This window comes from Euprymna scolopes, chromosome 45 (genome assembly GCF_053919585.1).
Source record: "Euprymna scolopes isolate OS-2025 chromosome 45, ASM5391958v1, whole genome shotgun sequence".
NCBI classification, from domain to species: domain Eukaryota; kingdom Metazoa; phylum Mollusca; class Cephalopoda; order Sepiida; family Sepiolidae; genus Euprymna; species Euprymna scolopes.
Genome location: NC_136526.1, coordinates 61390787 through 61404439, shown reverse-complemented (window position 1 = coordinate 61404439; position 13653 = coordinate 61390787). Strand labels below are relative to the sequence as shown.

The following is a 13653-nucleotide window of genomic DNA, read 5'->3' as shown; positions in this document are numbered from 1 at the left end:
TAATGAAAAGAAAATACAAAAATTACAGTAAAAATATTTATCAAGAATTCAACATAATGAAAAGAAAATAGAAAAATTACAGTAAAAATATTTATCAAAAATTCAACATAATGAAAAGAAAATACAAAAATTACAGTAAAAATATTTATCAAGAATTCAACATAATGAAAAGAAAATACAAAAATTACAGTAAAAATATTTATCAAGAATTCAACAAAATGAAAAAATACAAAAATTACAGTAAACATATTTATCAAGAATTCAACATAATGAAAAGAAAATACAAAAATTACAGTAAAAATATTTATCAAGAATTCAACATAATGAAAAGAAAATAGAAAAATTACAGTAAAAATATTTATCAAGAATTCAACATAATGAAAAGAAAATACAAAAATTACAGTAAAAATATTTATCAAGAATTCAACAAAATGAAAAAATACAAAAATTACAGTAAAAATATTTATCAAGAATTCAACATAATGAAAAGAAAATACAAAAATTACAGTAAAAATATTTATCAAGAATTCAACATAATGAAAAAAAAATACAAAAATTTCAGTAAACATATTTATCAAGAATTCAACATAATGAAAAGAAAATACAAAAATTACAGTAAAAATATTTATCAAGAATTCAACAAAATGAAAAAATACAAAAATTACAGTAAAAATAGTTATCAAGAATTCAACATAATGAAAAGAAAATACAAAAATTACAGTAAAAATATTTATCAAGAATTCAACATAATGAAAAGAAAATACAAAAATTACAGTAAAAATATTTATCAAGAATTCAACATAATGAAAAGAAAATACAAAAATTACAGTAAAAATATTTATCAAGAATTCAACATAATGATAAGAAAATACAAAAATTACAGTAAAAATATTTATCAAGAATTCAACATAATGAAAAGAAAATACAAAAATTACAGTAAAAATATTTATCAAGAATTCAACAAAATGAAAAAATACAAAAATTACAGTAAAAATAGTTATCAAGAATTCAACATAATGAAAAGAAAATACAAAAATTACAGTAAAAATATTTATCAAGTTTCCAACATAATGAAAAGAAAATACAAAAATTACAGTAAAAATATTTATCAAGAATTCAACATAATGAAAAGAAAATACAAAAATTACAGTAAAAATATTTATCAAGAATTCAACAAAATGAAAAAATACAAAAATTACAGTAAAAATATTTATCAAGAATTCAACATAATGAAAAGAAAATACAAAAATTACAGTAAAAATATTTATCAAGAATTCAACATAATGAAAAGAAAATACAAAAATTACAGTAAAAATATTTATCAAGAATTCAACAAAATGAAAAAATACAAAAATTACAGTAAAAATAGTTATCAAGAATTCAACATAATGAAAAGAAAATACAAAAATTACAGTAAAAATATTTATCAAGAATTCAACATAATGAAAAGAAAATACAAAAATTACAGTAAAAATATTTATCAAGAATTCAACATAATGAAAAGAAAATATAAAAATTACAGTAAAAATATTTATCAAGAATTCAACATAATGAAAAGAAAATACAAAAATTACGGTAAAAATATTTATCAAGAATTCAACAAAATGAAAAATACAAAAATTACAGTAAAAATAGTTATCAAGAATTCAACATAATGAAAAGAAAATTCAAAAATTACAGTAAAAATATTTATCAAGAATTCAACATAATGAAAAGAAAATACAAAAATTACAGTAAAAATATTTATCAAGAATTCAACATAATGAAAAGAAAATACAAAAATTACAGTAAAAATATTTATCAAGAATTCAACATAATGAAAAGAAAATATAAAAATTACAGTAAAAATATTTATCAAGAATTCAACATAATGAAAAGAAAATACAAAAATTACAGCAAAAATATTTATCAAGAATTCAACATAATGAAAAGAAAATATAAAAATTACAGTAAAAATATTTATCAAGAATTCAACATAATGAAAATAAAATACAAAAATTACAGTAAAAATATTTATCAAGAATTCAACATAATGAAAAGAAAATACAAAAATTACAGTAAAAATATTTATCAAGAATTCAACATAATGAAAAGAAAATATAAAAATTACAGTAAAAATATTTATCAAGAATTCAACATAATGAAAAGAAAATATAAAAATTACAGTAAAAATATTTATCAAGAATTCAACATAATGAAAAGAAAATACAAAAATTACAGTAAAAATATTTATCAAGAATTCAACAAAATGAAAAAATACAAAAATTACAGTAAAAATAGTTATCAAGAATTCAACATAATGAAAAGAAAATACAAAAATTACAGTAAAAATATTTATCAAGAATTCAACATAATGAAAAGAAAATACAAAAATTACAGTAAAAATATTTATCAAGAATTCAACATAATGAAAAGAAAATACAAAAATTACAGTAAAAATATTTATCAAGAATTCAACATAATGAAAAGAAAATACAAAAATTACAGTAAAAATATTTATCAAGAATTCAACAAAATGAAAAAATACAAAAATTACAGTAAAAATAGTTATAAAGAATTCAACATAATGAAAAGAAAATACAAAAATTACAGTAAAAATATTTATCAAGAATTAAACATAATGAAAAGAAAATAGAAAAATTACAGTAAAAATATTTATCAAGAATTCAACATAATGAAAAGTAAATACAAAAATTACAGTAAAAATATTTATCAAGAATTCAACATAATGAAAAGTAAATACAAAAATTACAGTAAAAATATTTATCAAGAATTCAACATAATGAAAAGTAAATACAAAAATTACAGTAAAAATATTTATCAAGAATTCAACATAATGAAAAGAAAATACAAAAATTACAGTAAAAATATTTATCAAGAATTCAACAAAATGAAAAAATACAAAAATTACAGTAAAAATAGTTATCAAGAATTCAACATAATGAAAAGAAAATACAAAAATTACAGTAAAAATATTTATCAAGAATTCAACATAATGAAAAGAAAATACAAAAATTACAGTAAAAATATTTATCAAGAATTCAACATAATGAAAAGAAAATACAAAAATTACAGCAAAAATATTTATCAAGTATTCAACATAATGAAAAGAAAATACAAAAATTACAGTAAAAATATTTATCAAGAATTCAACATAATGAAAAGAAAATACAAAAATTACAGTAAAAATATTTATCAAGAATTCAACATAATGAAAAGAAAATACAAAAATTACAGTAAAAATATTTATCAAGAATTCAACATAATGAAAAGAAAATACAAAAATTACAGTAAAAATATTTATCAAGAATTCAACGTAATGAAAAGAAAATACAAAAATTACAGCAAAAATATTTATCAAGAATTCAACATAATGAAAAGAAAATACAAACATTACAGCAAAAATATTTATCAAGAATTCAACATAATGAAAAGAAAATACAAAAATTACAGCAAAAATATTTATCAAGAATTCAACATAATGAAAAGAAAATACAAAAATTACAGTAAAAATATTTATCAAGAATTCAACATAATGAAAAGAAAATACAAAAATTACAGTAAAAATATTTATCAAGAATTCAACATAATGAAAAGAAAATACAAAAATTACAGCAAAAATATTTATCAAGAATTCAACATAATGAAAAGAAAATAAAAAAATTACAGTAAAAATATTTATCAAGAATTCAACATAATGAAAAGAAAATACAAAAATTACAGCAAAAATATTTATCAAGAATTCAACATAATGAAAAGAAAATACAAAAATTACAGTAAAAATATTTATCAAGAATTCAACATAATGAAAAGAAAATACAAAAATTACAGTAAAAATATTTATCAAGAATTCAACATAATGAAAAGAAAATAGAAAAATTACAGCAAAAATATTTATCAAGAATTCAACATAATGAAAAGAAAATACAAAAATTACAGTAAAAATATTTATCAAGAATTCAACATAATGAAAAGAAAATATAAAAATTACAGTAAAAATATTTATCAAGAATTCAACATAATGAAAAGAAAATATAAAAATTACAGTAAAAATATTTATCAAGAATTCAACATAATGAAAAGAAAATACAAAAATTACAGTAAAAATATTTATCAAGAATTCAACAAAATGAAAAAATACAAAAATTACAGTAAAAATAGTTATCAAGAATTCAACATAATGAAAAGAGAATACAAAAATTACAGTAAAAATATTTATCAAGAATTCAACATAATGAAAAGAAAATACAAAAATTACAGTAAAAATATTTATCAAGAATTCAACATAATGAAAAGAAAATACAAAAATTACAGTAAAAATATTTATCAAGAATTCAACATAATGAAAAGAAAATACAAAAATTACAGTAAAAATATTTATCAAGAATTCAACAAAATGAAAAAATACAAAAATTACAGTAAAAATAGTTATAAAGAATTCAACATAATGAAAAGAAAATACAAAAATTACAGTAAAAATATTTATCAAGAATTAAACATAATGAAAAGAAAATAGAAAAATTACAGTAAAAATATTTATCAAGAATTCAACATAATGAAAAGTAAATACAAAAATTACAGTAAAAATATTTATCAAGAATTCAACATAATGAAAAGTAAATACAAAAATTAAAGTAAAAATATTTATCAAGAATTCAACATAATGAAAAGTAAATACAAAAATTACAGTAAAAATATTTATCAAGAATTCAACATAATGAAAAGAAAATACAAAAATTACAGTAAAAATATTTATCAAGAATTCAACAAAATGAAAAAATACAAAAATTACAGTAAAAATAGTTATCAAGAATTCAACATAATGAAAAGAAAATACAAAAATTACAGTAAAAATATTTATCAAGAATTCAACATAATGAAAAGAAAATACAAAAATTACAGTAAAAATATTTATCAAGAATTCAACATAATGAAAAGAAAATACAAAAATTACAGCAAAAATATTTATCAAGAATTCAACATAATGAAAAGAAAATACAAAAATTACAGTAAAAATATTTATCAAGAATTCAACATAATGAAAAGAAAATACAAAAATTACAGTAAAAATATTTATCAAGAATTCAACATAATGAAAAGAAAATACAAAAATTACAGTAAAAATATTTATCAAGAATTCAACATAATGAAAAGAAAATACAAAAATTACAGTAAAAATATTTATCAAGAATTCAACGTAATGAAAAGAAAATACAAAAATTACAGCAAAAATATTTATCAAGAATTCAACATAATGAAAAGAAAATACAAAAATTACAGCAAAAATATTTATCAAGAATTCAACATAATGAAAAGAAAATACAAAAATTACAGCAAAAATATTTATCAAGAATTCAACATAATGAAAAGAAAATACAAAAATTACAGTAAAAATATTTATCAAGAATTCAACATAATGAAAAGAAAATACAAAAATTACAGTAAAAATATTTATCAAGAATTCAACATAATGAAAAGAAAATACAAAAATTACAGTAAAAATATTTATCAAGAATTCAACATAATGAAAAGAAAATACAAAAATTACAGCAAAAATATTTATCAAGAATTCAACATAATGAAAAGAAAATAAAAAAATTACAGTAAAAATATTTATCAAGAATTCAACATAATGAAAAGAAAATACAAAAATTACAGCAAAAATATTTATCAAGAATTCAACATAATGAAAAGAAAATACAAAAATTACAGTAAAAATATTTATCAAGAATTCAACATAATGAAAAGAAAATACAAAAATTACAGTAAAAATATTTATCAAGAATTCAACATAATGAAAAGAAAATAGAAAAATTACAGCAAAAATATTTATCAAGAATTCAACATAATGAAAAGAAAATACAAAAATTACAGTAAAAATATTTATCAAGAATTCAACATAATGAAAAGAAAATACAAAAATTACAGTAAAAATATTTATCAAGAATTCAACATAATGAAAAGAAAATACAAAAATTACAGCAAAAATATTTATCAAGAATTCAACATAATGAAAAGAAAATACAAAAATTACAGCAAAAATATTTATCAAGAATTCAACATAATGAAAAGAAAATACAAAAATTACAGTAAAAATATTTATCAAGAATTCAACATAATGAAAAGAAAATACAAAAATTACAGTAAAAATATTTATCAAGAATTCAACATAATGAAAAGAAAATACAAAAATTACAGTAAAAATATTTATCAAGAATTCAACATAATGAAAAGAAAATACAAAAATTACAGCAAAAATATTTATCAAGAATTCAACATAATGAAAAAAAAATACAAAAAATACAGAAAAATATTTGTGCCGTCACGAAATGAAAATGTAAAATTCCAAAAATCGCATAAATTAATCAATTATTTTTTATACATAAAAAATCATTTTTTACCATTAATAGAATATTGTATCTACTACAAAGCTGATTTTAAATTGTCAGTCGTTCGAATTGTGGTGTCTCCCTTTATTAAATAATTCTTATCCCTGAGTGGCTTTATTAAATAATTCTTATCCTTGAGTGGCTTCCGGCCCTTGATAAGAGGTGACCAACCCCCGTGTAAAAAAAAAAAGAAATAGAAAGAAATGGCGGCACACCGTCCTCGTTTTCTCAGTTAGATTTTCTTAGTTAAAAAAAAAAGAACTACTTGATCAATTTAAGTGCATTTTGGAATATGACATGTTCGTTCCGTGACGGGTCCATAAAGTTTTTTTGTTTTTTTTTGTAAATATATATTTTAAAGGAAAATGTTCAGTTGGAACTAAAACTGCAAAGTGGTTGGTTTTTTCAACTTTGGTTTTTAATTAGGTTGAATTATAAACTTGCACCGTTTTTTTTTGTTGTTTTTTTTTGTATTTTATTCTATAATATGGAAACGATTAAAATATGTTCAAATGTTGTAAAGACATTTCTTTTTTCAGAGTCATAAAAAGGGCAGAAAACCAAATAAATAAATAAATAGAAGATCGACAATCAAGGGAGGTAATTTTCTACGAAAAGTACCTTTGTTGAAGCTGTTTTCAATTTCGTCGATATTTGACTTGTTTGAAAGAAAACTGATTAACCACAAATTTAATTTCTTTTTATTTTACTTACAAAAATTAATTTCTTTCTTTAAATTGAAAACATCAATGGAAAGAGGAAGGAGTTGATATAAAAAAAAAAGTAAGTAATTTTATGACTTTTACGTCATTGTTTGCAATGTAAAAATAATTGATCACAAATTTATCGGGAAAAATCATATTATTTTAAATTTGAATATTTCATTTTATAATCTAAAAATAATATTCTATCATATAAAAATATGTTTAAATGGAGTTTAAACATTTTTTGCGAGGTTCAAATTCAAAAAACATTTGAACAAATTCTTGATTAAGGATAAATAAACGCGCGTCGATATTCTTGTGTTATCGCTTCCTTATGCCGTTACTAAGCCAAACAATGTATGGTGGACCAATAGTGTAATAAATCTAGACTTTTTAACATTCCGGTTTTTGATTCTACAATTTTTTTTTTTTTTTTGGTATTATTATACAAACACCGTGACAGCGTTAGGGTTAGGGTTAGGATTAGGGTTAGGGTTAGGGTTTAGGGTTAGGGTTAGGTTTAGGGTTAGGGTTAGGGTTGGGGTTAGGGTTAGTGTTAGGGTTAGGGTTAATTCGCTGTCACGGTGTTTGTATAGTTTTACCTTTTTTTTATCTATTAATATTTATTATTACTTTTTATCGACTCTAAAAAAAAAAAAAAAAAAAAAAAAAACACAGCACATTCCTCATCAAATTATGACTCCTTTTTTCTCAATCTTACTGAATTTTAAGACAGTTTTTGAATATATTAATATTTTTTCCAGTGCAAGGTCAACCTAAATAATAATAATAATAATAATAATAATAATAATAATAATAATAATAATAATAATGAAGGAATACAGAAAAAAATATTTATGATGTAAGCACTAGGTGTATCAGAATTTTTGTAGGAATTTTTGACACCCCTAACACGAAACTGCGAATAAAATATAAAAACCTCGTAATTTCTCTGTTAAAAGTGGGTTATTTATTTTCTTTATGGATTATACTTCAAAAATAAGCTATTAAAGTTGTTTTAAAAGTAATAGAAATATTAAAAAAAAAAAAAAACTAATGAATTTTCCGAACTCAATATTTTTCAATTTTTAAACTTTAAAAATCTATTAAAAATTTTCTATTAATTCTATTTTTACGATATTTTCAGGGTCAATGTGAAATTTTATGTTCTATCCAATAAACCGAATATAATATTTAGACAAACGGGGGTTTTTACATTCACGCCCCCCCCCATTTTCAAGTTTCTATTAAAAAGTAAATAATTAATTTACTCACAAATTGAAGAGAAAAGGTCAATAAATAATATATTCAAATTTAAAACAAAAAAAAACGTAATGTTTTTTAAAATTTTACCTGTAAAGTTTGAAGTTTAAAACCTTTTTTTTAAACCACGTTATTTGTTTTTTTGTTTTTTCTTTTTTTAATGGAACCTTGGTCCTTGCTCCTTTAATTGAAAAAAAATTAGGGCTTGAATTACATTTTTCGAGGAGTTATAAGCTTGGAAAGACAGGGGGTCGAATAATTCACGCCTCCCATTTTGAAATGTCTATTAAAAAGTAAATAATTAATTCATGTACCAAAGTCTTATATATCACAAATTGAAGAGCAAAGGTCAATAAATAATATAATCAAATTAAAAAAAAGAACTGTTTTTTAGAAATTTACCTGTAAAGTCCGAAGTTTAAAACCTTTTTTTTAAAAAAAACTACGTTGTTTTTTTTTGTTTTGTTTTTTTAATGAAACCTTGGTCCTTGCTCCTTTAATTGAAAAAAAAATTAGCGCTTGAATTACATTTTTCGAGGAGTTATAAGCTTGGAAAGACGGGGTGGAATTATTCACTATTTTCACGAAATTTCTGACACAACTATGTAAGCACCCATCACGAAACTATGATGTCATATTTTAAAAATCACGTTAATTGATCAAGTATTTTTATTTTGAAGTAAACAAAACTCAAGTTTTATGGGTCTGCAAAAAGAGATAGTCGTGCATCGCTATCTTGAAAAAATATATTTTGATCAGTGTTCATTAAAAATGGCACAGTTAAAAATGACTCAGATGAAAAAAGCGCCAGTATTAAGTTACGAGCATACTTGTTGTTAAAGAGGAGATAACTCTGAGTATGGTAGAGTTATTTGGCCTTCTTGACTGATCATTTTTTCTTTTTAATTTTTTTTTTGTCAAATAAAAATGCATCAGATAAATCAAAAATAGTTTCAAAATTATTAAAAAAAAAAAAAAAAACTGAATAGACCGATAATCGATGAAATTTTGTTGCCTTTCGTAACAGGTTTGTATTTTTGTAGGGAAGCGATTTCATGTAATACATCTATATTTACTGGCTTGCTGGAATTTATCCACTTATGCTACTTTTAAAGAATTTTTAAAACACATATTTATTAAATAATAAGGATATAGCCTGTTCTATATTGGGGTTATATTCCGGTAAGTAGTGATTTTGTAAACTAGTATGGATTTAATGACTGTTATTAAAATGTTACCAAAGAATTGACAGACTACACTACTGACCTAACTAAGTTGCCAAAATGTTTCATAGTATGTATGTGCGACACCCTCAAAACATTTGTCCTTGGAAAAATGAGACTATGTCTTCCTTCGAGACGTGCAGGTATAACCTTACATACTGCCTATCCATTGATAACAACTATGCCTCATTTCTTGAAATTAATTGGAGAAAATGTGAGGCACATACCTACACAGGGGTTTCAAAAATGTATGGAAGTACATGATGTAAGAAAATAATATCCTCGAAAAAGAAATGAAACGAGATGAAATTTAAACAAATGGCACATTACTGCTTCAATATTATGACATCATCCACATCCTTAGCAAAAGTTTTGCAGATCCTTGAGTGGCCTCTTGGCCTTGATAATGTGTTGATACCTATGAAAAAAAAAAAGAAAACGTCCAATGTGAACAAGTTCTAATTGAATCGTCCCCCTAAGTAATCCAAGTTACAAAATTCCCACTGTTTACTATGCTAAAATCACAATGACTAATGTATACCTATTAACCCTTATCCTCGAGTGGCCTCTGGGCCTTGATAAGTGGTGACACCTATGTAAAAAAAAAAAAGATCATAATACAATATTATGACTTTCAGACTTCATTGATCTCTCCCTGCTAAGCACTCTGCAGGAAATAGGCCAATAGCAATGGATTATTAAAACTAACCTCACTAACGTTTCTATAAAATTCTATTAATAGAAAAGTTCATGAAATATTGTAGCATTTAACTCATTTGAGAGGAATATGTGTCTACACCAGGTGTGCAATCGGCATGTCAAGTTCAGAGACAGCTCTCAAAGGACTTGTGTGCAAGTATTCTGCAATCTATTTGAAGAGGAATAGGTGGAAAAATTTACTGATGGGTTGTACTGTAAACTATATGTCGGAAGAAAACATTCTTTTTTTAGTAGCTCCTTGTTAGCATGACCCCACCTAATCACTACACTTAATTCTTCTTAGCCTCCCAAGACAGTGAAGGGCCTATTAGCATCTTAAAGCAAATAACAAGTTATCAGATTCTTTATTGCCGTGCATAAGCCCTTGACGGTGGGCTTTCCTGAGAAGTTCCCCACTCATAGCTGTGCATCAGTCTATCGAAAACTCCCGGATGCACTCAGACTTAGATTCAGTGCTGATGTTATCACGAGAGATAAACAATAATTTTTATCATACACTCTTGCACCCTTTATATGAAAGATTACAGGATGCTATTCTAAAGATCTGCTTGCCTAGCAGATCCATTAATATAATACCTGTGATTATGAAAACAGATTCTATCCTGAGTTTGTAATCTTTTAAAAACAATGAATTAATGTGTCACCACAGTGTCTTGATAAATTCAGGTAACTCGTAAACACATAAAGGTTGACACCAGTATCGAGCAGAAGTTTATTTACATGTTAAACAAACTTTAAATGGCTAAGATATAATCACATCATTATTGAAAATGTGATCATCGTTATTAAAATTTAATTTAGATTGTTCAATGTGACATGTTAAATGTATGTGGCGGTTGATCTCAGTAAAAGAAGGAAGGTCACGCACAGAGATGGATTATCAATGTCTTCTTTTAAGAAGGTTAACACCGGAAAAGAAAGAAACATGACTCCTTAAGGGGAGAGTTCTCAAACCAAATGGGCATAACTCAGGATGCTAAGGTTTATTCTCTTAACAGACACCCCCAAAACATTAGTGCTTGGAAAAATGAGACTACTATTACTGAGGGTCTGTACTGTAAACTATATGTCCAAAGCAAACATTCTTCTTTTGGTAGATCCTTGTTAGCTTGACCCCCACCTAATCATTACACTTAATTCCTCTTAGCCTCCCAAGACAGTGAAGGGCTTATGATCATCTTAAAGCTAGTAAATAACAACTTATCAGAATTCTTTATTGCTGTGCATAACTTTCCTGGTAAGCTTCCTACTCATAGCTGTGCATTAGTCTATGGAAAACTCCCAGATGCACTCAGACGTAGATTCAGTGCTGATGTAATCATGAGAGACAAACAATATGTTTTCTCATAAACTGTTGCACCTTTGTATGAAAGATTACAGAATGCTTTTCTAAAGATTTGCTTGCCGACTAGGTCCATTAATATAATACCTGGGAATATGAAAACAGATTATATCCTTAGCTTGTAATGCAAAACTGTTACTGGTTACCCCTTTTACTACTATGTAAATTGCATATCATTAAAAATTTATCAGGTTTGTCAAACATGCTTTTGATGTAACATATTTATCATTCTGTTGAATTTTTACAAAACCTGCTAATTAAAACATAATTACTTCAACAATGCAAACAATTATAATTATTAAGAATATTGTAATTTTTATTTCTATTCCAGTAAAATATTTATTTCATACTTTATAAAAAAGGTATAAATATATGATTTCATTGGGATTTTCTCTTTTTTACTTTAGATTTTAATCCTGGCACAAACTTTATATTTCTGCCAGCATGTTGGTCATTTAGAAAATGACGGAATCAAGATTGAATGTTGCTCACATTAATTTGTACAAAAGAGTGTGATGCAGGATCTGTATGTTCTTTGCATTGATTAATAAAAGCAAATCAAATGAAAGGAAATAAAAATTTAGAAGGGAAGAAAATGGGAATGAATCGGCAACATTTATATGGCTTTTCATGTTCATAACAATTCTTGATTGGATTTTTTATATACTTTTGAGCGCATCCTATGGCTAATGTGGGAAACGAATACACACAAAAAAGATGAAGGAAAAGACCACAAAAACAACATTGAGGTCGGTGGTTGTGAGGGACGATTAGTAATTATTAGTTATAATTGCACAGTAATGTGTTACATAGTAACAGTTTTGCATTATAATTAGATAATAATATTATTAAATATAATTGCACAGTAATATGTTTACATAGTAAATGTTTTGCATTATAATTAGATAATAATATTAAATATAATTGCACAGTAATGTGTTTACATAGTAAATGTTTTGCATTATAATTAGATATAATTGCACAGTAATGTGTTTACATTGTAACAGTTTTGCATTATAATTAGATAATAATATAATTAGATATAATTGCACAGTAATGTGTTACATAGTAACAGTTTTGTATTATAATTAGATAATAATATTAGATATAATTGCACAGTAATATGTTTACATAGTAAATGTTTTGCATTATAATTAGATAATAATATTTTTAGATATAATTGCAGAGTAATGTGTTTACATAGTAACTGTTTTGAATTATAATTAGATAATAATATTAATATTAATTAATAAAAATAGTATTAGATATAATTGCACAGTAATGTGTTTACATAGTAACAGTTTTGCATTATAATTAGATAATATTATTAGATATAATTGCACAGTAATGTGTTACATATAACAGTTTTGCATTATAATTAGAAAATAATATTATTAGATATAATTTCATAGTAATGTGTTACATAGTAACAGTTTTGCATTATAATTAGATATTATTAGATATAATTGCACAGTAATGTGATACATAGTAACAGGTTTCGACTGTATCTAATTACTGACAGTGTATAGTGGGAACGACCTATGGAAAAAAGCCAGCAAAATAATATATTAATTAGAATCTTTGGATGTTTAAGTTATAACGTTGCTCGTTTTAGACAATCTTGAACTTGAATTTAGTTAGATGCCGTTTTTCTAGCGAGCAAGAAAATCAGTTAATCAAAGTTTACAATTATATTTTTTTAAAAATATTAAATCGTTTTATAAGCATTAAATAGTATCAGAAAATTTTAGTTCTTGACTTGATTTAATGCATATCAGTAATTTTACATGTAAAATTCTTATACTTTTATTTTTATTCAAAGGTAAGATGTACAGTGGACAATAAACTCATGCAATTAACTTGAAAAATATATTTTTCTGAGCTGAGCTTATCACATCTTTCCCATTACAAAATATAGATGACTCAACTTACTGAAATGAAACACCAACTGGAAAACATATGTTGATTAAAACACATATTTGAGAAAAACAAGCTGTAAAATTTAAAAATAC

The 13653-nt window shown here is 23.4% G+C and overlaps 2 protein-coding genes across 2 annotated transcripts in view; both read left to right on the top strand.

Annotated features, from left to right (window-relative positions):
- LOC145269814 (uncharacterized) overlaps positions 1–13653 on the top strand; it is a 211995-nt gene that overhangs the window by 64370 nt on the left and 133972 nt on the right. The window lies entirely within an intron of this gene.
- Positions 1–13653, top strand: part of LOC145269214 (uncharacterized) — a 36621-nt gene that overhangs the window by 19703 nt on the left and 3265 nt on the right. The window lies entirely within an intron of this gene.